This window comes from Orbicella faveolata, unplaced genomic scaffold (genome assembly GCF_042242905.1).
Source record: "Orbicella faveolata isolate gen_17 unplaced genomic scaffold, um_ofav_v1 contig_24, whole genome shotgun sequence".
NCBI lineage: Eukaryota > Metazoa > Cnidaria > Anthozoa > Scleractinia > Merulinidae > Orbicella > Orbicella faveolata.
The window spans coordinates 615,974-642,659 of NW_028301552.1; positions in this window are offsets into that span (position 1 = coordinate 615,974).

Genomic DNA, 26,686 nt, shown 5'->3' on the forward strand with positions numbered 1-26,686 from the left:
CAAATGGAGCCGAAGTTGGTCAAAATCACTGTGCGCTTAAGGCGGTGTCGGTTACTCCTTCAGTCTTAAAGTGAAGTGGGGCTCTATTTCGGCCCACAAGCTCAAAGCTCAAAAAAAATTACTGTGTCTATTTCACTGCAAACCAAGGCTATCAGTAGTTAGTTTAGAGTCCCCGGGAGTGGAATGTATTTCCCAAGTTCCGGAAAATCGAGAAGACGTTGGTCAAAATCACGATGCGCGTAAGACGGTCTCGGCTACTCTTTCAGTCTTAAAGTGAAGTGGGGCTATATTTCGGCCCAGAAGCTCAAAAGTGAGCGTTCAAAAAGTATTCTGTATCCACGTCAATGCAAACCAAGGCCATCAAGGGTTAGTTAAGAGTCCTCGTTAGTGGAAAATATCCCCCAAGTTCCGGTAAATCCAGCCGAAGTTGCTCAAAATCACGATGTGCGTAAGGTGGTCTCGGCTACTCTTTCCGTCTTAAAGTGAACTGGGGCTATATTTCGGCCCAGAAGCTCCAAAGTGACTGTTTAAAAAATTTTGCCCTGTCACTTTCAGTGCAAACCAAGGCCATCAGAAGTTAGTTTCCAGTCCCCGGGACTGGAAAATATGCCCCAAGTCCCGGGAAATCCAGCCGAAGTTGATCAAATTCATGATGCGCGTAACGTGGTCTCGGCTACTGTGTCAGTCCTAAAGTGAAGTGTGGCTATATTTCGGCCCACAACCTCGAAAGTAAGGGTTCAAAAAGTTTTGTTGTGTCCACTTGACTTCAAAACAAGGCCATCAGGACTTAGTTTAACGTCCAAGGGACTGCAAAATATCCCCCAAGTTCCGAGAAATCCATTTGAAGTTCGTCAAAATTACGATGCGCGTAAGTCGGTCTCATCTACTCTTTCAGTCTTAAAGTAAAGTGGGGCTATATTTCTGCCCAGAAGCTCCAAAGTTGTGCTCTGTCCATTTCACTGAAAACCAAGGCCATCAGGAGTTACCGTAGAGTCCCTTTGACTGGAATATATCCACCAAGTTTCGGGAAATAAACGCGAAATTGCTCAAAATCACGATTCGCTCAAGACGGTCTCGCCTACTCTTTCCGTCTTAAAGTAAAATGGGGCTGTATTTCGGCCCAGAAGCTCGAGAGTGAGCGTTCAAAAACTTTCGCTGTGTCCATTTCACTGCAAACCAAGACAAGCAGGAGTTAGTTGAGAGTCCCCGGGACTGCAAAATATCCCCCAAGTTCCGGGAAATCAACCCGAAGTTTGTCAAAATCACGATGCACGTAAGGCGGTCTCGGCTACTCTTTCAGTGTTAAAGTAATGGGGGGCTATATTTTGGCCAAGAAGCTCGACATTGAGTGTTCAAAAAGTTTTCCTGGGTCTATTTTACTGCAAACCAAGGCCACCAGGAATCAGTTTAGAGTCCTCAGAACTGGAATATATCCCCTTAGTTCCGGCAAATCGAGCCGAAGTTGCTCAAAATCACGATGCACGTAAGGCGGTCTCGGCTACTCTTTCAGTCTTCAAGTGAAGTGGGGTTCTATTTCGGTCCAGAAGCTCGAAAGTATGCGTTCAAAAAGTTTTTCTGTTTCCGTTTCACTGCAAACCAAGACTAGCACGAGTTAGTTTAGAGTCCCCGGGACTGGAAAATATTTCGCAAGTTCCGGGAAATCGAGCCGAAGTTGCTCAAAATCACGATGCGCGAAACGTGGTCTCGGCTACTGTTTCAGTCTTAAAGTGAAGTGTGGCTATATTTAGGCCCACAAGCTCGAAAGTGAGCGTTCAAAAAGCTTTGCTGTGTCCATTTCACTGCAAACCAAGGCAAGCAGGAGTTAGTTTAGAGTCCCCGGAACTGGAAAATATTCTCCAAGTTCCAGGAAATGGCGCCGAAGTTGATGAAAATTACGTTGCGCATAACGGGCTCTCGGTTATTCTTTACGTCTTAAATTTAGGTAGGGCTATATTGCGGCACTGAAGCTCGAAGGTGAGCGTTCAGAATGTTTTGCTGTGTTCATTAAACTGCAAACCAAGGTCATCGGGAGTTAGTTTAGCGTCCCCGGGACTTTAAATTATTCGCCAACTTCCGGGAAATCGAGCAAAAGTGGCCCAAAATCACGATTCGCGTAAGGCTGTCTCGGCTACTCTTTCAGTCTTAAAATTAAGGGGGGCTATATTTCGACCTAGAAGCTCGAGACCGGGCGTGCGCTAATTTTACCTGTGTCCATTTCACTGACATCTTAGGCCATCAGGAGTTAGTTTAGAGTCCTTGGGACTGTAAAATATCCCCCAAGTTTTGGCATATCGAGGCATAGTGGCTAAAAATTTCGATGCGCTTAAGGCGGGTTCGTGTACAGTTTCAGTCTTAAAATAAAGTGGGGCTATATTTCGGCCTACAACCTGGAAACCGAGCGTGCGCTCCTTTTACCTGTGTCCATTTCACTAAAAACCAAGGAATTTAGCAGTTAGTTTAGAGTTTCCGGCACTGGAAAATATTCCCCAAGTCGCAGGAAATCAAGCCGAAGTTCGACAAAATTACCATGCGCGTAAGGCGGTCCCGGCTACTCTTTCAGTCTTAAAGTGAAGTGGGGCTATATTTCGGCCCAGAAGCTCGAAAGTGAACGTTCAAAAAAGTTTGGCTGTGTCCATTTCACTGAAAACCAAGGCCATCAGGAATTAGTTTAGAGTGCCCGGGACTGGCAATTATCTCCCAAGTTCCGGGAAATCGAGCCGAAGGAGCCCAAAATCACGATGCGCGTAAGGCGGCCTCGGCTAGTCTTTCAGTCTTAAAGTGAAGTAGGGCTGTGCTTCGGCCCAGAAGCTCAAAAGTGAGCGTTCAAAAAGTTGTGCTGTGCCCATTTCACTGCAAACCGAGGAAATTAGGAGTTAGTTTAGAGTCCCCGGTACCGGAAAATATCCCCCATTTCCCGGGAAATCGAGCCAAAGTTGGTCAAAATCACGATGCGCGTAAGGCGGTCCCGGTTACTCTTTCATTCTTAAGGTGAACTGGGGAATTATTTCCCCCCAGAAGCTCGAAAGTGAGCGTTCAAAAAGTTGTGCTGTGTCCATTTCACTCCAGAGCAAGGCCATCAGGAGTTACTTTAGAGTCCGCAGGACTGGAAAATATCCCCCAAGTTCCGGGAAATCGAGCCGAAGTTGGTCAAAATTAAGAGGGGCGTAAAGCGGTCTCGGCTACTCTTTCACTGTTAAAGTGAATTGGGGCAATATTTCGTCCCAGAAGCTCGAAACTGAGTGTTTAAAAAGTTTTGCTGTGTCCATTTCACTGCAAAACAAGGCCATCACGACTTAGTTTAGCGTCAAAGGAACTGGAAATATCCCCCAAGTTACAGCAAATCCACCCGAAGTTAGTCAAAATCACCATGCGCTTAAGGGGGTCTCGGCTACTCTTTCAGTCTTAAGGTAAAGTGGGCTTAGATTTAACTCCAGAAGCTCGAAAGTAAGGGTTGAAAATTTTTGTGTCTATTTCACTCACATCTTAGACAATCAGGAGTGAGTTTAGAGACTTTGGGACTGGAAAATATCTCCCAAGTTTCGCCAGATCGAGCCGAAGATCCTCAAAATCACAATGCGCGTAAGGCGCTCCCGCCTACTCTTTCAGTCTTAAAAAGAAGTAGGGCTATATTTCGGCCAGCAAGCTCGAACGTGCGCGTTCAAAAAGTGTTCCTGTGTCCATTTCACTGGAAACCAAGGCCATCAGGAGTTAGTTTAGAGTCCCCGGGACTGCAAAATATTTCCCTATTTCCGGGAAATCGAGCCGAAGTATCGCAAAATCACGATGCGCGTAAGGCGGTCTCGGCTACTCTTTCAGTCTTAAAGTTAAGTGGGGCTATATTTCGAGCAATAAGCTCGAAAGTGAGGATTCAAAAAGTTTTGCTGTGTTCATTTAACTGGAAACTAAGGCCATCGGAAGTTAGTTTAGCTTTCCCGGGAATTGAAAATAATCGCCAACTTCCGGGAAATCGAGCCGAAGTTGGTCAAAATTACGATGCGCGTAAGGCAGTCTCGGCTACTCTTTCAGTCTTAAAGTGAAGTAGGGCTATATTTCGGCCGAGAAGCTCGAAAATGAGCGTTAAAAAAAATGTGCTGTGTCCATTTCACTGCAAACCAAGGCCATCAGCAGTTAGTTTAGAGTCCTCGGGACTGGAATATATCCCCGAAGTTCCGGGAAATCCAACGGAAGTTGGTCAAAATCATGATGCGCCTAAGACGGTCTCGGCTACTCTTTCAGTCTTAAAGTAAAGTGGGGCTATATTTCGGCCTAGAAGCTCGAAAGTGAACCTTTAAAAAGTTACGCTTTGTGCATTTAACTGCAAACCAAGGCCATCAGGAGTTAGTTTAAAGTCCCCCGGACTGGAAAATATCCCCCAAGTTCCGGCAAATCGAGCTGAACTGGGTCAAAATCACGATGCTCGTAAGGAGGTCTCGGCTTCTATTTCAGTCTTAAAGTGAAGTACGGTTGTATTTCGGCCCAGAAGCTCGAAACTGAGCGTTCAAAAAGTTTTCCTGCGTCCATTTCACATCAAACCAAGGCCATCAGGAGTTACTTTAGAGTCCCCGGGACTTAAAAATGTCGCCAAAATTCTAGAAAATCGAGCGGAAGTTGCTCAAAATCACGATGCGCGTAAGGCGGTCTCGCCTACTCTTTCAGACTTAAAGTGAAGTGGGGCTATATTTAATCCCAGAAGCTGGAAAATAAGCGTTCAAAAACTGTTACCTTGTTCATTTCACTGCAAACCAAGGCCATCAGGAGTTAGTTTAGACTGCTCGGGACTGGACAATATCGGCCAAGTTCGGGGAAATCGAGCCGAATTTTGTCAAAATCACGATGCGCGTAAGGCGGTCTCGGCTACTCTTTGATTCTTAAAGTGAACTGGGGCTATATTTCGGCCCAGAAGCTGGAAAGTGAAAGTTCAAAAAGTTTTGCTTTGTCCATTTCACCGCGAACCAAACCACATCAGGAGATAGTTTACAGTCTCCGGGACATCAAAATATCCCCCAAGTTCCGAAAAATCGAACCGAAGTTTGTCAAAATCACGATGCGCGTAAAGCAGTCTCGGCTACTCTTTTAGTCTTAAAGTGACGTGGCTGTATATTTTGGCCCAGAAGCTCGAAAGTGACCGTTCAAAAAGATATGCTGTGCCCATTTCACTGCAAAGCAAGGCCCTCAGGAAGTAGTTTACAGTCCCCGGAACTGGAAAATATCCTCCAAATTCCGCGAAATCGAGACGAAGTTGCTCAAAATAACGATTCGCGTAAGGCGGTCTCGGCTACTCTTTGAGTCTGAAAGTGAAGTAGGGCTATATTTCGGTCCAGAAGCTCGAAAGTGAGCGTTCAAAAAGTTTTGCTCTCTCAATTTCACTGAAAACCAAGGCCATCATGAGTTAGTTTAGAGTCCCCGGGACTGGAAAATATCTTTTAAGTTCTGGCAACTCAAGCCGCAGTTGGTCAAAATCACGATGCGCCTAAGGCGGCCTCGGCTACTCTTTCAGTCTTAAAGTGAAGTGGGGCTCTATTTCGGCCAGAAGCTCCAAAGTGAGCGCTGCAAAAAATTTGCTGTGTCCATTTCACTGCAAACCAAGGCCATCAGGAGTTAGTTTAGAGTCCTCGGGACTGCGATATATTTCCCAAGTTGCGGAAAATCGAGAAGACGTTGGTCAAAATCACGATGCGCGCAAGACGGTCTTGGCTAGTCTTTCAGTCTTAAAATGAAGTGGGACTATATTTCGGCCCAGAAGCTGAAAAGTGAGTTAGTTTAGGGTCCCCGGGAGTGGAAAATATCTTTTAAGTTCTGGCAACTCAAGCCGAAGTTGGTCAAAATCACGATGCGCCTAAGGCGGCCTTGGCTACTCTTTCAGTCTTAAAGTGAAGTGGGGCTCTATTTCGGCCAGAAGCTCCAAAGTGAGCGCTGCAAAAAATTTGCTGTGTCCATTTCACTGCAAACCAAGGCCATCAGGAGTTAGTTTAGAGTCCTCGGGACTACGATATATTTCCCAAGTTGCGGAAAATCGAGAAGACGTTGCCCAAAATCACGATGCGTGCAAGACGGTCTTGGCTAGTCTTTCAGTCTTAAAGTGAAGTGGGGCTATAATTCGGCCCAGAAGCTCAAAAGTGAGCTTCAAAAAGTTTTGCTGTATCCATTTCAATGCAAACGAAGGCCATCAGGGGTTACTTAAGAGTCTTCGGGACTGGAAAATATCCCCCAAGTTCAGGGAAGTTAAGCCGAAGTTGGTCAAAATCACGCTGCGCGTTAGGCTGTCTCGCTTACTGTTTCAGTCTTAAAGTGAAGTGAGGCTTTATTCCTGCCCAGGAGCTTGAAAGTGAGCGTTCAAAAAGTTTCCCTGTATTTATTTGACTGCAAACCAAAGCCATCAGGAGCTAGTTTAGAGTCCCCGGGACTGGAAAATATCTCCCAACCTCCGGGAAATGGAGCCGAAGTTGGTCAAAATCACGATTTGCGTAAGGTAGTGTCGGCTACTCTTTCAGTCTTAGAGTGAAGTGGGGCTATATTTCGGGCGAGAAGCCCGAAAGTGAGCGTTCAAAAAGTTTTGCTGTCTTCATTTCACTGAAAACCAAGCCCATCAGGAGTTAGTTTAGCGTCCCCGGGACAAGAAAATATGCCCCAAGGTCCGGGAAATTGAGCCGAGGTTGGTGAAGATCACGATGCCCCTAAAGTGGTCTCGGCTACTCTTTCTGTCTTAAAGTGAAGTGGGGCTATATTTCGGGCCAGAAGCCCGAAAGTGAGCGTTCAAAAAGTTTTGCTGTGTCCATTTCACTGCAAACCAACGCCATCACGGGTTAGTTTAGAGTCCCCGGGACTGAAAAATATTGCCCAAGTTCCGGGAATCGAGGCGAAGTTGATCAAAATCACGATGCGAAATGCGCTATCGGCTACTCTTTCAGTCTTAAAGTGAAGTGGGGCTATATTTTGGCCCAGAAGCCCGAAAGTGAGCCTTCAAAAAGTTTTGCTGTGTTCTTTGACTGAAAAACGAGGCCATCACGAGTTAGTTTAGCGTCCCTGGGACTGGAAAATATTCCCCAAGTTCCGGTAAATCGAGCTGAAGTTGGTCCAAATCACGATGCTCCCAAAGCGGTCCCGACTAACCTTTCAGTCTTAAAGTGAAGTGGGGCTATATTTCTGTCCAGAAGCTCGAAAGTGAGCGTTCAAAAAGTTTTGCTGTGTGCATTTCACTGCACACCAAAGCTATCAAAAGTTAGTTTAGGGTCCCCGGGACTGGAAAATATTCCCCAAGTTCCGGGAAAGCGAGCAGAAGTTGATCAAATTCATGATGCGCGTAACGTGGTCTCGGCTAGTGTTTCAGTCTTAAAGTCAAGTGTGCCTATATTTCGGCCCAGAAGCTCAAAAGTGAGCGTTCAAAAAGTTTTGCTGTGTCTATTTCACTGCAAACCAAGGCTATCAGTAGTTAGTTTAGAGTCCCCGGGAGTGGAATGTATTTCCCAAGTTCCGGAAAATCGAGAAGACGTTGGTCAAAATAACGATGCGCTTAAGACGGTCTCGGATACTCTTTCAGTCTTAAAGTAAAGTGTGGCTATATTTCGGCCCACAAGCTCGAAAGTGAGCGTTAAAAAAGTTTTGCTCTGTCCATTTCAATGCAAAGCAAGGCGATCAGGAGTTAGTTTAGAGTCCCCGGGACTGGAAAATATCCCCCAAGTTCCGAGAAATCGATCCGAAAATGCTCAAAATCACGATGCGCGTAAGGCGATCTCGGCTACTCTTTCAGTCTTAAAGTTAAGTGGGATTCTATTTCGGCCCAGAAGCTCCAAAGTGGGCGCTCAAAAATTTATGCTGTGCGCATTTCAGTGCAAACCAAGGCCATCCGGAGTTAGTTTAGAGTCCTCCGGACTGGAAAATATCCCAAAAGTTGCGTGAAATCGAGCTGAACTTGGTCTAACTCACGATGCGCGTGAGGCGGTCTCGGCTACTATTTCAGTCTGAAAGTGAAGTGGGATTCTATTTCGGCCCAGAAGCTCCAAAGTGGGCGCTTAAAAATTTATGCTGTGCGCATTTCAGTGCAAACCAAGGCCATCCGGAGTTAGTTTAGAGTCCTCCGGACTGGAAAATATCCCAAAAGTTGCGTGAAATCGAGCTGAACTTGGTCTAACTCACGATGCGCGTGAGGCGGTCTCGGCTACTATTTCAGTCTGAAAGTGAAGTGGGATTCTATTTCGGCCCAGAAGCTACAAAGAGAGTGTTCAAAAAGCTTTCCTTTGTCCTTTTCACTGAAAACCAAGGCAATCAGGAGTTAGTTTAGAGCCCGCAGAAATGGGATATATCCCCCAAGTTCCGGGAAAGCGACCGGAAGTTGGGCAAAATCACGATTTGCCGAAGACGGTCTCGGCTATTCTTTCAGTTCCTAAAGTAAAGTGGGGCTATATTTCGGTCCAGAAGCTCGAGAGTGAGCGTTCAAAAAGTTTCGCTGTGTCCATTTCACTGCAAACCCAGACAAGCAGGAGTTAGTTGAGAGTCCCCGGGACTGCAAAATATCCCCCAAGTTCCGGGAAATACACCCGAAGTTTGTCAAAATCACGATGCACGTAAGGCGGTCTCGGCTACTCTTTTAGTGTTAAAGTAATGGGGGGCTATATTTTTGCCCAGAAGCTCGAGATTGAGCGTTCAAAAAGTTTTGCTGGGTCTATTTTACTGCAAACCAAGGCCATCAGGAATTAGTTTAGAGTCCTCAGAACTGGAATATATCCCCTTAGTTCCGGCAAATCGAGCCGAAGTTGCTCAAAATCACCATGCACGTAAGGCGGTCTCGGCTACTCTTTCAGTCTTCAAGTGAAGTGGGGTTCTATTTCGGTCCAGAAGCTCGAAAGTATGCGTTCAAAAACTTTTTCTGTTTCCGTTTCACTGCAAAACCAAGACGAGCACGAGTTAGTTTAGAGTCCCCGGGACTGGAAAATATTTCGCAAGTTCCGGGAAATCGAGCCGAAGTTGCTCAAAATCACGATGCGCGAAACGTGGTCTCGGCTACTGTTTGAGTCTTAACGTGAAGTATGGCTATATTTCGGCCCACAAGCTCGAAAGTAAACGTTGAAAAAGCTCTGCTCTGTCCATTTCACTGCAAAGCAAGGTCATCGGCACCTAGTTTAGCGTCCAAGGGACTGGAAAATATCCCCCAAGCTCCGGGAAATCCACCCGAAGTTTGTCAAAATCACGATGCGCGTAAGGCGGTCTCGGCTACTTTTTCAAAACTAAAGTAAAGTGGGCTATATTTCGGCCCAGAAGCTTGAAGGTGAGCGTTCAAAAAGTTTTGCTGTCTCCATTTCACTGCAAACCAAGGCCATCAAGAGTTAGTTTAGAGTCCCTGGGACTGGAAAATATCCCCCAAGTTCCGGAATATCGACCCGAAGTTGGTCAAAATCACGATGCGCGCACGCCGGTCTCGGCTACTCTTTAAGTCGTAAGTGATGTGGGACTATATTTTGGCCTAAAAGCTCGAAAGTGTTCGTTCAAAAACTTGTGCTGTGTGAATTTCACTGCAAACCATGGCCATCAGGAGTTAGTTTAGAGTCCCCGGGACTCGAAAATATTCCCCAAGTTCCAGGAAAGCGAGCAGAAGTTGATCAAAATCACGATGCGCGTAACGCGGTCTCGGCTACTGTTTCAGTCTTAAAGTGAAGTGTGGCTATATTTAGGCCCACAAGCTCGAAAGTGAGCGTTCAAAAAGTTTTGCTGTGTCCATTTGACTGCAAACCAAGGCAATCAGGAGTTAGTTTAGAGTCCCCGGAACTGGAAAATATTCTCCAAGTTCCAGGAAATGGCGCCGAAGTTGATGAAAATTACGATGCGCGTAACGGGCTCTCCGTTATTCTTTCAGTCTTAAATTTAAGTAGGGCTATATTGCGGCACTGAAGCTCGAAGGTGAGCGTTCAGAATGTTTTGCTGTGTTCATTAAACTGCAAACCAAGGTCATCGGGAGTTAGTTTAGCGTCCCCGGGACTTTAAATTATTCGCCAACTTCCGGGAAATCGAGCAAAAGTGGCCCAAAATCACGATGCGCGTAAGGCTGTCTCGGCTACTCTTTCAGTCTTAAAGTGAACTGGGGCAATATTTCCCCCAAGAAGCTCGAAAGTGAGCGTTCAAAAAGTTGTGCTGTGTCCATTTCACTCCAGAGCAAGGCCATCAGGAGTTACTTTAGAGGCGCGGGACTGGAAAATATCCCCGAAGATCCGGGAAATCGAGCCGAAGTTGGTCAAAATTACGATGGGCGTCAGGCGGTCTCGGCTACTCTTTCAGTCTTAAAGTTAAGTGGGGCTATATTTCGAGCAATAAGCTCGAAAGTGAGTGTTCAAAAAGCTTTCCTTTGTCCATTTCACTGAAAACCAAGGCCATCAGGATTTAGTTTAGAGCCCGCGGAAATGGGATATATCCCCCAAGTTCCGGGAAAGCGACCGGAAGTTGGGCAAAATCACGATTTGCCGAAGACGGTCTCGGCTATTCTTTCAGTTCTTAAAGTAAAGTGGGGCTATATTTCGGTCCAGAAGCTCGAGAGTGAGCGTTCAAAAAGTTTCGCTGTGTCCATTTCACTGAAAACCAAGACAATCAGGAGTTAGTTTAGAGTCCCCGGGACTGGAAAATATCCCCCAAGTTCCGGCAAATCGAGCCGAAGTTGGTCAAAATCGCGGTGCGCTTAAGGCGATGTCGGCTACTCTTTCAGTCTTAAAGTGAAGTGGGGCTCTATTTCGGCCCACAAGCTCAAAGCTCAAAAAAAATTACTGTGTCTATTTCACTGCAAACCAAGGCTATCAGTAGTTAGTTTAGAGTCCCCGGGAGTGGAATGTATTTCCCAAGTTCCGGAAAATCGAGAAGACGTTGGTCAAAATAACGATGCGCTTAAGACGGTCTCGGCTACTCTTTCAGTCTTAAAGTGAAGTGGGGCTATATTTCGGCCCAGAAGCTCAAACGTGAGCGATCAAAAAGTTTTGCTGTGTCCATTTCAATGCAAACCAAGACCATCAGGGGTTACTTAAGAGTCCTAGGGACTGGAAAATATCCCCCAAGTTCCGGTAAATCCAGCCGAAGTTGGTCAAAATCACGATGTGCGTAAGGTGGTCTCGGCTACTCTTTGAGTCTCAAAGTGAAGTGGGGCTATATTTCGGCCAAGAAGCTCGAAAGTGAATGTTTAAAAAGTTTTGCTCTGTCACTTTCACTGCAAACCAAGGCCATCAGAAGTTAGTTTAGAGTCCCCGGGACTGGAGGATATCCCCCAAGTCCCGGGAAATCCAGCCGAAGTTGATCAAATTCATGATGCGCGTAACGTGGTCTCGGCTACTGTGTCAGTCCTAAAGTGAAGTGTGGCTATATTTCGGCCCACAAGCTAGAAAGTGAGCGTTAAAAAAGTTTTGTTTTGTCCATTTGACTTCAAAACAAGGCCATCAGGACTTAGTTTAGCGTCCAAGGGACTGCAAAATATCCCCCAAGTTCCGGGAAATCCATTCGAAGTTCGTCAAAATTACGATGCGCGTAAGGCGGTCTCATTTACTCTTTCAGTCTTAAAGTGAAGTGGGGCTATATTTCTGCCCAGAATCTCCAAAGTTGTGCTCTGTCCATTTCACTGAAAACCAAGGCCATCAGGAGTAACTGTAGAGTCCCTTTGACTGGAATATATCCCCCAAGATGCGGGAAATAAACGCGAAATTGCTCAAAATCACAATTCGCTCAAGACGGTCTCGCCTACTCTTTCAGTCTTAAAGTAAAATGGGGCTGTATTTCGGCCCAGAAGCTCGAGAGTGAGCGTTCAAAAACTTTCGCTGTGTCCATTTCACTGCAAACCCAGACAAGCAGGAGTTAGTTGAGAGTCCCCGGGACTGCAAAATATCCCCCAAGTTCCGGGAAATCAACCCGAAGTTTGTCAAAATCACGATGCACGTAAGGCGGTCTCGGCTACTCTTTCAGTGTTAAAGTAATGGGGGGCTATATTTTGGCGCAGAAGCTCGAATTTGAGCGTTCAAAAAGTTTTGCTGGGTCTATTTTACTGCAAACCAAGGCCATCAGGAATTAGTTTAGAGTCCTCAGAACTGGAATATATCCCCTTAGTTCCGGCAAATCGAGCCGAAGTTGCTCAAAATCACCATGCACGTAAGGCGGTCTCGGCTACTCTTTCAGTCTTCAAGTGAAGTGGGGTTCTATTTCGGTCCAGAAGCTCGAAAGTATGCGTTCAAAAACTTTTTCTGTTTCCGTTTCACTGCAAACCAAGACCAGCACGAGTTAGTTTAGAGTCCCCGGGACTGCAAAATATTTCGCAAGTTCCGGGAAATCGAGCCGAAATTGATGAAAATCACGATGCGCGAAACGTGGTCTCGGCTACTGTTTGAGTCTTAAAGTGAAGTATGGCTATATTTCGGCCCACAAGCTCGAAAGTGAGCGTTCAAAAAGCTTTGCTGTGTCCATTTCACTGCAAAACAAGGCCATCGGCACCTAGTTTAGCGTCCAAGGGACTGGAAAATATCCCCCAAGCTCCGGGAAATCCACCCGAAGTTTGTCAAAATCACGATGCGCGTAAGGCGGTCTCGGCTACTTTTTCAGTATTAAAGTAAAGTGGGCTATATTTCGGCCCAGAAGCTTGAAGGTGAGCGTTCAAAAAGGTTTTGCTGTCTCCATTTCACTGCAAACCAAGGCCATAGAGAGTTAGTTTAGAGTCCCTGGGACTGGAAAATAATCCCCAAGTTCCGGAATATCGACCCAAAGTTGGTCAAAATCACGATGCGCGCACGCCGGTCTCGGCTACTCATTAAGTCGTAAGTTATGTGGGACTATATTTTGGCCTAAAAGCTCGAAAGTGTTCGTTCAAAAACTTGTGCTGTGTGAATTTCACTGCAAACCATGGTCATCAGGAGTTAGTTTAAAGTCCCCGGGACTGGAAAATATTCCCCAAGTTCCAGGAAAGCGAGCAGAAGTTGCTTAAAATCACGATGCGCGTAACGCGGTCTCGGCTACTGTTTCAGTCTTAAAGTGAAGTGTGGCTATATTTAGGCCCACAAGCTCGAAAGTGAGGGTTCAAAAAGCTTTCCTGTGTCCATGTCACTGCAAACCAAGGCAATCAGGAGTTAGTTTAGAGTCCCCGGAACTGGAAAATATTCTCCAAGCTCCAGGAAATCGCGCCGAAGTTGATGAAAATTACGATGCGCGTAACGGGCTCTCGGTTATTCTTTCAGTCTTAAATTTAAGTAGGGCTATATTGCCGCACTGAAGCTCGAAGGTGAGCGTTCAGAATGTTTTGCTGTGTTCATTAAACTGCAAACCAAGGTCATCGGGAGTTAGTTTAGCGTCCCCGGGACTTTAAATTATTCGCCAACTTGCGGGAAATCGAGCAAAAGTGGCCCAAAATCACGATGCGCGTAAGGCTGTCTCGGCTACTCTTTCAGTCTTAAAATTAAGGGGGGCTATATTTCGACCTAGAAGCTCGAGACCGGACGTACGCTAATTTTACCTGTGTCCATTTCACTGACATCTTAGGCCATCAGGAGTTAGTTTAGAGTCCTTGGGACTGGAAAATATCCCCCAAGTTTTGGCATATCGAGCCAGAGTGGCTAAAAATTTCGATACGCTTAAGGCGGTTTCGTGTACAGTTTCAGTCTTAAAATAAAGTGGGGCTATATTTCGGCCTACAACCTGGAAACCGAGCGTGCGCTCCTTTTACCTGTGTCCATTTCACTAAAAACCAAGGCATTCAGGAGTTAGTTTAGAGCTTCCGGGACTGAAAAATATCCCCCAAGTCCCAGGAAATCAAGCCGAAGTTCGACAAAATTACCATGCGCGTAAGGCGGTCCCGGCTACTCTTTCAGTCTTAAAGTGAAAAGGGGTTATATTTCGGCCCAGAAGCTCGAAAGTGAACGTTCAAAAAGTTTGGCTGTGTCCATTTCACTGAAAACCAAGGCCATCAGGAATTAGTTTAGAGTGCCCTGGACTGGCAATTATCTCCCAAGTTCCGGGAAATCGAGCCCAAGTAGCCCAAAATCACGATGCGCGTAAGGCGGTCTCGGCTAGTCTTTCAGTCTTAAAGTGAAGTAGGGCTATGCTTCGGCCCAGAAGCTCAAAAGTGAGCGTTCAAAAAGTTGTGCTGTGTCCATTTCACTCCAGAGCAAGGCGATCAGGAGTTACTTTAGAGTCCGCGGGACTGGAAAATATCCCCCAATTCCCGGGAAATCGAGCCAAAGTTGGTCAAAATCACGATGCGCGTAAGGCGGTCCCGGCTACTCTTTCATTCTTAAAGTGAACTGGGGCAATATTTCCCCCCAGAAGCTCGAAAGTGAGCGTTCAAAAAGTTGTGCTGCGTCCATTTCACTCCAGAGCAAGGCGATCAGGAGTTACTTTAGAGTCCGCGGGACTGGAAAATATCCCCCAAGTTCCGGGAAATCGAGGCGAAGTTGGTCACAATTACGATGGGCGTAAGGCGGTCTCGTCTACTCTTTCACTCTTAAAGTGAATTGGGGCAATATTTCGGCCCAGAAGCTCGAAACTCAGTGTTTAAAAAGTTTTGCTGTGTCCATTTCACTGCAAAACAAGGCCATCACGACTTAGCTTAGCGTCAAAGGAACTGGAAATATCCCCCAAGTTACGGGAAATCCACCCGAAGTTACTCAAAATCACCATGCGCTTAAGGGGGTCTCGGCTACTTTTTCAGTCTTAAGGTAAAGTGGGCTTAGATTTAACTCCAGAAGCTCGAAAGTAAGGGTTGAAAAATTTTTGTGTCTATTTCACTCACATCTTAGACAATCAGGAGTGAGTTTAGAGACTTCGGGACTGGAAAATATCTCCCAAGTTTCGCCAGATCGAGCCGAAGATCCTCAAAATCACAATGCGTGTAAGGCGCTCCCGCCTACTCTTTCAGTCTGAAAAAGAATTAGGGCTATCTTTCGGCCAGCAAGCTCGAAAGTGCGTGTTCCAAAAGTGTTCCTGTGTCCATTTCACTGGAAACCAAGGCCATCAGGAGTTAGTTTGGAGTCCCCGGGACTGGAAAATATTTCCCTATTTCCGGGAAATCGAGCCGAAGTATCGCAAAATCACGATGCGCGTAAGGCGGTCTCGGCTACTCTTTCAGTCTTAAAGTTAAGTGGGGCTATATTTCGAGCAATAAGCTCGAAAGTGAGCGTTCAAAAAGGTTTGCTGTGTCCATTTAACTGCAAACTAAGGGCATCGGAAGTTAGTTTAGCTTCCCCGGGAATTGAAAATAATCGCCAACTTCCGGGAAATAGAGCCGAAGTTGGTCAAAGTTACGATGCCCGTAAGGCGGTCTCGGCTGCTCTTTCAGTCTTAAAGTGAAGTAGGGCTATACTTCGGCCGAGAATCTCGAAAGTGAGCGTTGAAAGAAATGTGCTGTGTCCATTTCACTGCAAACCAAGGCTATCAGCAGTTAGTTTAGAGTGCCCGGGACTGGAATAGATCCCCGAAGTTCCGGGAAATCCAACGGAAGTTGGTCAAAATCACGATGCGCGTAAGACGGTCTCGGCTACTCTTTCAGTCTTAAAGTAAAGTGGGGCTATATTTCGGCCCAGAAGCTCGAAAGTGAACCTTTAAAAAGTTACGCTTTGTGCATTTAACTGCAAACCAAGGCCATCAGGAGTTAGTTTAAAGTCCCCCGGACTGGAAAATATCCCCCAAGTTCCGGGAAATCGAGCTGAACTGGGTCAAAATCACGATGCTCGTAAGGAGGTCTCGGCTTCTATTTCAGTCTTAAAGTGAAGTACGGTTGTATTTCGGCCCAGAAGCTCGAAACTGAGCGTTCAAAAAGTTTTCCTGCGTCCATTTCACATCAAACCAAGGCCATCAGGGGTTACTTTAGAGTCCCAGGGACTTGAAAATATCGCCAAAATTCTAGAAAATCGAGCGGAAGTTGCTTAAAATCTCGATTCGCGTAAGGCGGTCTCGCCTACTCTTTTAGTCTTAAAGTGAAGTGGGGCTATATTTCATCCCAGAAGCTCGAAAATAAGCGTTCAAAAACTGTTACCTTGTTCATTTCACTGCAAACCAAGGCCATCAGGAATTAGTTTAGACTGCTCGGGACTGGAAAATATCGCCCAAGTTCGGGGAAATCGAGCCGAATTTTGTCAAAATCACGATTCGCGTAAGCCGGTCTCGGCTGCTCTTTTAGTCTTAAAGTGACGTGGCTGTATATTTCGGCCCAGAAGCTCGAAAGTGAGCGTTCAAAAAGTTTTGCTCTCTCAATTTAACTGCAAACCAAGGCCATCATGAGTTAGTTTAGACTCCGCGGCACTAAAAAATATCCATTAAGTTCTGGCAACTCAAGCCAAAGTTGGTCAAAATCACGATGCGTCTAAGGCAGTCTCGGCTACTATTTCAGTCTTAAAGTGAAGTGGGGCTATATTTCGGCCCAGAAGCTCCAAAGTGAGCGCTGCAAAAAATTTGCTGTGTACATTTGACTGCAAACCAAGGCCATCAGGAGTTAGTTTAGAGTCCCCGCGACTACAATATATTTCCCAAGTTCCGGAAACTCCAGAAGACGTCGGTCAAAATCACGATGCGCGCAAGACGGTCTTGGCTAGTCTTTCAGTCTTAAAGTGTAGTGGGGCTATATTTCGGCCCAGAAGCTCAAAAGTGAGCTTCAAAAAGTTTTGCTGTATCCATTTCAATGCAAACGAAGGCCATCAGGGATTACTCAAGAGTCTTCGGGACTGGAAAATATCCCCCCAAGTTCAGGGAAATTTAGCCGAAGTTGGTCAAAATCACGGTGCGCGTTAGGCGGTCTCGCTTACTGTTTCAGTCTTAAAGTGAAGTGAGGCTTTATTCCTGGCCAGGAGCTTGAAAGTGATCGTTCAAAAAGTTTCCCTATGTTTATTTCACTGCAAACCAAAGCCATCACGAGCTAGTTTAGAGTCCCCGGGACTGGAAAATATCCCCCAACTTCCGGGAAATCGAGCCGAAGTTGGTCAAAATCACGATTTGCGTAAGGTAGTGTCGGCTACTCTGTCAGTCTTAGAGTGAAGTGGGGCTATATTTCGGGCGAGAAGCCCGAAAGTGAGCCTTCAAAAAGTTTTGCTGTCTTCATTTCACTGCAAACCAAGGCCATCAGGAGTTAGTTTAGCGTCCCCGGGACAAGAAAATATGCCCCAAGGTCCGGGAAATTGAGCCGAGGTTGGTCAAAATCACGATGCCCCTAAAGTGGTCTCGGCTACTCTTTCAGTCTTAAAGTGAAGTGGGGCTATATTTCGGGCCAGAAGCCCGAAAGTGAGCGTTCAAAAAGCTTTGCTGTGTCCATTTCACTGCAAACCAAGGCCATCAGGGGTTAGTTTAGAGTCCCCGGGACTGAAAAATATTGCCCAAGTTCCGGGAATCGAGGCGAAGTTGATCAAAATCACGATGCGCGAAATGCGGTATCGCCTACTTTTTCAGTCTTAAAGTCAAGTGTGGCTATATTTCGGCCCACAAGCTCGAAAGTGAGCGTTCAAAAAGTTTTGGTGTGTCCATTTCACTGGAAAACAAGGCCTTCAGGACTTAGTTTAGCGTCCAAGGGACTGGAAAATGTTTCCCAAGTTCCGGGAGATCCACCCGAAGTTTGTCAAAATCACAATGCGCGTAAGGTGGTCTCGGTTACTCTTTAAGTCTTAAAGTAAGGTGGGGCTTTATTTCGGCCAGGAAGCTCGAAGGTGAGCGTTCAAAAAGTTTTGCTCTGTCCATTTCACTGCAAACCAAGGCCATGAGGACTTAGTTTAGAGTTCCTAGGACTGGAAGATATCCCCCAAGTTCGGGAATATCGACCGGAAGTTTGTCAAACTCACGATGCGAGCAAGGCGGTCTCGGCTACTCTTTCAGTCTTAAGCGAAGTGGGGCTATATTTCGCCCAGAATCTCGAAAGTGTGCGTTCAAAAAATTGTGCTGTGTCCATTTCAATGCAAACCAAGGCCATCAGGAGTTAGTTTAGACTCCCCGGGACTGGAACATATCCCCCAAGTCCCGGGAATTGGAGCCGAAGTTGATCAAATTCATGATGCGCGTAACGTGGTGTCAGCTACTGTTTCAGTCTTAAAGTCAAGTGTGCCTATATTTCGGCCCACAAGCTCGAAAGTGAGCGTTCAAAACGTTTTCCTCTGTCTATTTCAATGCAAAGCAAGGCGATCAGGAGTTAATTTAGAGTCCCCGGGACTAGAAAATATCCCCAAGTTCCGAGAAATTGATCCGAAAATGGTCAAAATCACGATGCGCGTAAGGCGATCTCGGCTACGCTTTCAGTCTTAAAGTGAAGTGGGGCTATATTTCGGCCCAGAAGCTCCAAAGTGGGCGTTCAGAAATTTATGCTGTGCACATTTCAGTGCAAACCAAGGCCATCCGGAGTTAGTTTAGAGTCCGCCGGACTGGAAAATATCCCAAAAGTTGCGTGAAATCGAGCTGAACTTGGTCTAACTCACGATGCGCGTGAGGCGGTCTCGGCTACTATTTCAGTCTGAACGTGAAGTGGGATTCTATTTCGGCCCAGAAGCTACAAAGCGAGTGCTCAAAAAGCTTTCCTTTTTCCATTTCACTGAAAACCAAGGCCATCAGGAGTTAGTTTAGAGCCCGCGGAAATGGAATATCTCCCCCAAGCTCCGGGAAACCGATTCGAAGTCGTTCAAAATCACGATTTTGCGCAAGACGGTCTCGGCTACTCTTTCAGTCTTAAAGTAAAGTGGGGCGATATTTCGGTCCAGAAGCTCGAGAGTGAGCGTTCAAAAAGTTTCGCTGTGACCATTTCACTGAAAACCAAGACAATCAGGAGTTAGTTTAGAGTCCCCGAGACTGGAAAATATCCCCCAAGTTCCGGCAAATCGAGCCGAAGTTGGTCAAAATCACGGTGCGCTTAAGGCGGTGTCGCCTACTCCTTCAGTCTTAAAGTGAAGTGGGGCTCTATTTCGGCCCACAAGCTCAAAGCTCAAAAAAAATTACTGTGTCTATTTCACTGCTAACCAAGGCTATCCGTAGTTAGTTTAGAGTCCCCGGGAGTGGAATGTATTTGCGAAGTTTCGGAAAATCGAGAAGACGGTGGTCAAAATCACGATGCGCGTAACACGGTCTCGGCTACTCTTTCAGTCTTAAAGTGAAGTGGGGCTATATTTCGGCCCAGAAGCTCAAAAGTGAGCGTTCAAAAAGTTTTGCTGTATCCATTTCAATGCAGACCAAGGCCATCAGGGGTTAGTTAAGAGTCTTCGTTACTGGAAAATATCCCCCAAGTTCCAGTAAATCCAGCCGAAGTTGGTCAAAATCACGATGTCCGTAAGGTGGTCCCGGCTACTCTTTCAGTCTTGAAGTGAAGTGGGGCTATATTTCGGCCCAGAAGCTCGAAAGTGAGTGTTTAAAAAGTTTTGCTCTGTCACTTTCAGTGCAAACCAAGGCCATCCGAAGTTAGTTTCCAGTCCCCGGAACTGGAGGATATCCCCCAAGTCCAGGGAAATCCAGCCGAAGTTGATCAAATTCATGATGCGCGTAACGTGGTCTCGGCTACTGTGTCAGTCCTAAAGTGAAGTGTGGCTATATTTCGGCCCACAAGCTAGAAAGTGAGCGTTCAAAAAGTTTTGTTGTGTCCATTTGCCTTCAAAACAAGGCCATCAGGACTTAGTTTAGCGTCCAAGGGACTGCAAAATATCCCCCAAGTTCCGGGAAATCCATTGGAAGTTCGCCAAAATTACGATGCGCGTAAGGCGGTGTCATCTACTCTTTTAGTCTTAAAGTAAAGTGGGGCTATATTTCTGCCCAGAAGCTCCAAAGTTGTGCTCTGTCCATTTCACTGAAAACCAAGGCCATCAGGAGTGACTGTAGAGTCCCTTTGACTGGAATATATCCCCCAAGTTTCGGGAAATAAACGCGAAATTGCTCAAAACCACGATTCGCTCAAGACGGTCTCGCCTACTCTTTCAGTCTTAAAGTAAAATGGGGCTGTATTTCGGCCCAGAAGCTCGAGAGTGAGCGTTCAAAAACTTTCGCTGTGTCCATTTCAATGCAAACCAAGACAAGCAGGAGTTAGTTGAGAGTCCCCGGGACTGCAAAATATCCCCCAAGTTCCGGGAAATCAACCCGAAGTTTGTCAAAATCACGATGCACGTAAGGCGGTCTCGGCTACTCTTTCAGTGTTAAAGTAATGGGGGGCTATATTTTGGCCCAGAAGCTCGACATTGAGCGTTCAAAAACTTTTGCTGGGTCTATTTTACTGCAAACCAAGGCCACCAGGAATCAGTTTAGAGTCCTCAGAACTGGAATATATCTCCTTAGTTCCGGCAAATCGAGCCGAAGTTGCTCAAAATCACCATGCACGTAAGGCGGTCTCGGCTACTCTTTCAGTCTTCAAGTGAAGTGGGGTTCTATTTCGGTCCAGAAGCTCGAAAGTATGCGTTCAAAAACTTTTTCTGTTTCCGTTTCACTGCAAACCAAGACCAGCACGAGTTAGTTTAGAGTCCCCGGGACTGCAAAATATTTCGCAAGTTCCGGGAAATCGAGCCGAAGTTGATCGAAATCACGATGCGCGAAACGTGGTCTCGGCTACTGTTTGAGTCTTAAAGTGAAGTATGGCTATATTTCGGCCCACAAGCTCGAAAGTGAGCGTTCAAAAAGCTTTGCTGTGTCCATTTCACTGCAAAACAAGGCCATCGGCACCTAGTTTAGCGTCCAAGGGACTGGAAAATATCCCCCAAGTTCCTGGAAATCCACCCGAAGTTTGTCAAAATCACGATGCGCGTAAGGCAGTCTCGGCTATCTTTTGAGTATTAAAGTACGGTCGGCTATATTTCGGCCCAGAGGCTTGAAGGTGAGCGTTCAAAAAGTTTTGCTGTCTCCATTTCACTGCAAACCAAGGCCATCAAGAGTTAGTTTAGAGTCCCTGGGACTGGAAAATATCCCCCAAGTTAAGGAATATCGACCCGAAGTTGGTCAAAATCACGATGCGCGCACGCCGGTCTCGGCTACTCTGTGAGTCGTAAGTGATGTGGGACTATATTTCGGCCTAAAAGCTCGAAAGCGTTCGTTCAAAAACTTGTGCTGTGTGAATTTCACTGAAAACCATGGCCATCAGGAGTTAGTTTAGAGTCCCCGGGACTGGAAAATATTCCCCAAGTTCCAGGAAAGCGCGCAGAAGTTGCTCAAAAGCACGATGCGCGTAACGCGGTCTCGGCTACTGTTTCAGTCTTAAAGTGAAGTGTGGCTATATTTAGGCCAACAAACTCGAAAGTGAACGTTCAAAAAGTTTTGCTGGGTCTATTTTACTGCAAACCAAGGCCACCAGGAATTAGTTTAGAGTCCTCAGAACTGGAATATATCTCCTTAGTTCCGGCAAATCGAGCCGAAGTTGCTCAAAATCACCATGCACGTAAGGCGGTCTCGGCTACTCTTTCAGTCTTCAAGTGAAGTGGGGTTCTATTTCGGTCCAGAAGCTCGAAAGTATGCGTTCAAAAACTTTTTCTGTTTCCGTTTCACTGCAAACCAAGACCAGCACGAGTTAGTTTAGAGTCCCCGGGACTGCAAAATATTTCGCAAGTTCCGGGAAATCGAGCCGAAGTTGGTCGAAATCACGATGCGCGAAACGTGGTCTCGGCTACTGTTTGAGTCTTAAAGTGAAGTATGACTATATTTCGGCCTAAAAGCTCGAAAGCGTTCGTTCAAAAACTTGTGCTGTGTGAATTTCACTGAAAACCATGGCCATCAGGAGTTAGTTTAGAGTCCCCGGGACTGGAAAATATTCCCCAAGTTCCAGGAAAGCGCGCAGAAGTTGCTCAAAAGCACGATGCGCGTAACGCGGTCTCGGCTACTGTTTCAGTCTTAAAGTCAAGTGTGGCTATATTTAGGCCAACAAACTCGAAAGTGAACGTTCAAAAAGCTTTGCTGTGTCCATTTCACTGCAAACCAAGGCAATCAGGAGTTAGTTTAGAGTCCCCGGAACTGGAAAATATTCTCCAAGTTCCAGGAAATGGCGCCGAAGTTGATGAAAGTTACGATGCGCGTAACGGGCTCTCGGTTATTCTTTCAGTCTTAAATTTAAGTAGGGCTATATTGCGGCACTGAAGCTCGAAGGTGAGCGTTCAGAATGTTTTGCTGTGTTCATTAAACTGCAAACCAAGGTCATCGGGAGTTAGTTTAGCGTCCCCGGGACTTTAAATTATTCGCCAACTTCCAGGAAATCGAGAAAAAGTGGCCCAAAATCACGATGCGCGTAAGGCGGTCTCGGCTACTCTTTCAGTCTTAAAATTAAGGGGGCCTAAATTTCGACCTAGAAGCTCGAGACCGGGCGTGCGCTAATTTTACCTGTGTCCATTTCACTAACATCTTAGGCCATCAGGAGTTAGTTTAGAGTTGTTGGGACTGGAAAATATTCCCCGAATTCCGGCAAATCGAGCCAAAGTTGCTCAAAATCACGATGCGCGTAAGGCGGTCTCGGCTACTCGTTTACTCCGAAAATGAAGTGGGGCTATATTTCGGTTCTACAAGCTCGACACCGAGCGTGGTCTCCTTTTCCCTGTGTCCGTTTCACTAAGAACTAAGTCCATCAGGAGATAGTTTAGAATCCTCGAGACTGGAAGCTATCCTCCAAGTTTCGGCAAATTGAGCCATACTTTCTTAAAATTACGATAGGCGTACGGCAGTTTCGTTTACTCTTTCAGTCTTAAAATTGAACTGGGGCTACATTTCGGCCTAGAAGCTCGACACCGAGCGTGCGCTCCTGTTACCTGTGACCATTTTACTGAAAACTAAGGCCATCAACAGTTAGGGTAGAGTCCCCGGGACTGGAAAATATCCCCCAAGTTTTGGCATATCGAGCCAGAGTGGCTAAAAATTTCGATGCGCTTAAGGCGGTTTCGTGTACACTTTCAGTCTTAAAATAAAGTGGGGCTATATTTCGGCCTACAACCTGGAAACCGAGCGTGCGCTCCTTTTACCTGTGTCCATTTCACTAAAAACCAAGGCATTCAGGAGTTAGTTTAGAGCTTCCGGGACTGAAAAATATCCCCCAAGTCCCAGGAAATCAAACCGAAGTTCGACAAAATTACCATGCGCGTAAGGCGGTGCCGGCTACTCTTTCAGTCTTAAAGTGAAGTGGGGCTATATTTCGGCCCAGAAGCTCGAAAGTGAACGTTCAAACAGTTTGGCTGTGTCCATTTCACTGAAAACCAAGGCCATCAGGAATTAGTTTAGAGTGCCCGGGACTGGCAATTATCTCCCAAGTTCCGGGAAATCGAGCCGAAGTAGCACAAAATCACGATGCGCGTAAGGCGGTCTCGGCTAGTCTTTCAGTCTTAAAGTGAAGTAGGGCTATGCTTTGGCCCAGAAGCTCAAAAGTGAGCGTTCAAAAAGTTGTGCAGCGTCCATTTCACCTGAAACCGAGGAAATCAGGAGTTAGTTTAGAGTCCCCGGTACCGGAAAATATTCCCCATTTCCCGGGAAATCGAGCCAAAGTTGGTCAAAATCACGATGAGCGTAAGGCGGTCCCGGTTACTCTTTCATTCGTAAAGTGAACTGGGGCAATATTTCGCCCCAGAAGCTCGAAAGTGAGCGTTCAAAAAGTTGTGCTGTGTCCATTTCACTCCAGAGCAAGGCTATCAGGAGTTACTTTAGAGTCCGCGGGACTGGAAAATATCCCCCAAGTTCCGGGAAATCGAGCCGAAGTTGGTCAAAATTACGATGGGCGTAAGGCGGTCTCGGCTACTCTTTCACTCTTAAAGTGAAGTGGAGCTATATTTTGGCCCAGAAGCTCAAAAGTGAGGGTTCAAAAAGTTTTGCTGTGTCCATTTTACTGCAGACCAAGGACGTCGGGGCTGAGTTTAGAATCCCCGGGACTGGAGAATATCCCCGAAGTTCCGGGAAATTTAATCGAAGTTGGTCAAAATGAGGATGCGCGTAAGACGGTCTCGGCTACTGTTTCAGTCTTAAAGTAAAGTGGGGCTATATTTCGGCCCAGAAGCTCGAAAGTGAACCTTTAAAAAATTACGCTTTGTGCATTTAACTGCAAACCAAGGCCATCAGGAGTTAGTTTAAAGTCCCCCGGACTGGAAAATATCCCCCAAGTTCCGGGAAATCGAGCTGAACTGGGTCAAAATCACGATGCTCGTAAGGAGGTCTCGGCTACTATTTCAGTCTTAAAGTGAAGTACGGTTGTATTTCGGCCCAGAAGCTCGAAACTGAGCGTTCAAAAAGTTTTCCTGCGTCCATTTCACATCAAACCAAGGCCATCAGGGGTTACTTTAGAGTCCCCGGGACTTGAAAATATCGCCAAAATTCTAGAAAATCGAGCGGAAGTTGCTCAAAATCACGATGCGCGTAAGGCGGTCTCGCCTACTCTTTTAGTCTTAAAGTGAAGTGGGGCTATATTTCATCCCAGAAGCTCGAAAATAAGCGTTCAAAAACTGTTACCTTGTTCATTTCACTGCAAACCAAGACCATCAGGAGTTAGTTTAGACTGCTCGGGACTGGAAAATATCGGCCAAGTTCGGGGAAATCGAGCCGAATTTTGTCAAAATCACGATGCGCGTAAGGCGGTCTCGGCTACTCTTTGATTCTTAAAGTGAACTGGGGCTATATTTCGGCCGAGAAGCTAGAAAGTAAAAATTCAAAAAGTTTTGCTGTGTTCATTTCACTGCAAACCAAGGCCATCAGGAGTTAGTTTAGACTCCTCGGGACTGGAAAATATCGGCCAAGTTCGGGGAAATCGAGCCGAAGTTTGTCAAAATCACGATGCGCGTAAGGCGGTCTCGGCTACTCTTTGATTCTTAAAGTGAACTGGGGCTATATTTCGGCCCAGAAGCTCGAAAGTGAAAGTTCAAAAAGTTTTGCTGTGTCCATTTCACCGCGAACCAAGCCACATCAGGAGATAGTTTACAGTCTCCGGGAGATTAAAATATCCCCCAAATTCCGGGAAATCGAGCCGAAGTTTGTGAAAATCACGATTCGCGTAAAGCAGTCTCGGCTACTCTTTTAGTCTTAAAGTGACGTGGCTGTATATTTTGGCCCAGAAGCTCGAAAGTGAGCGTTCAAAAAGTTATGCTGTGCCCATTTCACTGCAAAGCAAGGCCCTCAGGAAGTAGTTTACAGTCCCCGGAACTGGAAAATATCCTCCAAGTTCCGCCAAATCGAGACGAAGTTGGTCAAAATAACGATTCGCGTAAGGCCGTCTCGGCTACTCTTTCCGTCTGAAAGTGAAGTAGGGCTATATTTCGGTCCAGAAGCTCCAAAGTGAGCGTTCAAAAAGTTTTGCTCTCTCAATTTCACTGAAAACCAAGGCCATCATGAGTTAGTTTAGAGTCCCCGAGAGTGGAAAATATCTTTTAAGTCCTGGCAACTCAAGCCGAAGTTGGTCAAAATCACGATGCGTCTAAGGCGGTCTCGGCTACTATTTCAGTCGTAAAGTGAAGTGGGGCTATATTTCGGCCCAGAATTTCGAAAGTAAGCGTTCAAAATAATTTGCTGTGTGCATTTCACTGCAGACCAAGGCCAGCAGGGGTTAGTTTAGAGTCCTTGGAACTTGAATATATCCCCGACGTTTCGGGAAATCGAGCCGAAGTTGGTCAAAATCACGATGCGCGTAAGGCGGTCTCGGCTACTCTTTCAGTCTTAAACTGAAGTGGGGCTATATTTCGGCTCAGAAGCCCGAAGGGGAGCGTTGAAAAAGTTTTGCTCTCTCCATTTCAATGCAAACCAAGGCAATCAGGAGTTACTTTAGAGTCCCCGGTACCGGAAAATATTCCCCATTTCCTGGGAAATCGAGCCAAAGTTGGTCAAACTCACGATGCGCGTAAGGCGGTCTCGGCTATTCTTTCATTCTTAAAGTGAACTCGGGCTATATTTCGGCCCAGAAGCTCGAAAGTGAAAGTTCAAAAAGTTTTGCTGTGTCCATTTCACCGCGAACCAAGCCACATCAGGAGATAGTTTACAGTCTCCGGGACATCAAAATATCCCCCAAGTTCCGGGAAATCGAGCCGAAGTTTGTGAAAATCACGATTCGCGTAAAGCAGTCTCGGCTACTCTTTTAGTCTTAAAGTGACGTGGCTGTATATTTTGGCCCAGAAGCTGGAAAGTGAGCGTTCAAAAAGTTATGCTGTGCCCATTTCACTGCAAAGCAAGGCCCTCAGGAAGTAGTTTACAGTCCCCGGAACTGGAAAATATCCTCCAAGTTCCGCCAAATCGAGACGAAGTTGGTCAAAATAACGATTCGCGTAAGGCGGTCTCGGCTACTCTTTGAGTCTGAAAGTGAAGTAGGGCTATATTTCGGTCCAGTAGCTCGAAAGTGAGCGTTCAAAAAGTTTTGCTCTCTCAATTTCACTGAAAACCAAGGCCATCATGAGTTACTTTAGAGTCCCCGGGACTGGAAAATATCTTTTAAGTTCTGGCAACTCAAGCCGAAGTTGGTCAAAATCACGATGCGTCTAAGGCGGCCTCGGCTACTCTTTCAGTCTTAAAGTGAAGTAGGGCTCTATTTCGGCCCAGAAGCTCCAAAGTGAGCGCCGCAGAAAATTTGCTGTGTCCATTTCACTGCAAACCAAGGCCATCAGGAGTTAGTTTAGAGTCCCCGGGACTGCAATATATTTCCCAAGTTGCGGAAAATCGAGAAGACGTTGGTCAAAATCACGATGCGCGCAAGACGGTCTTGGCTAGTCTTTCAGTCTTAAAGTGAAGTGGGGCTATATTTCGGCCCAGAAGCTCAAAAGTGAGCTTCAAAAAGTTTTGCTGTATCCATTTCAATGCAAACGAA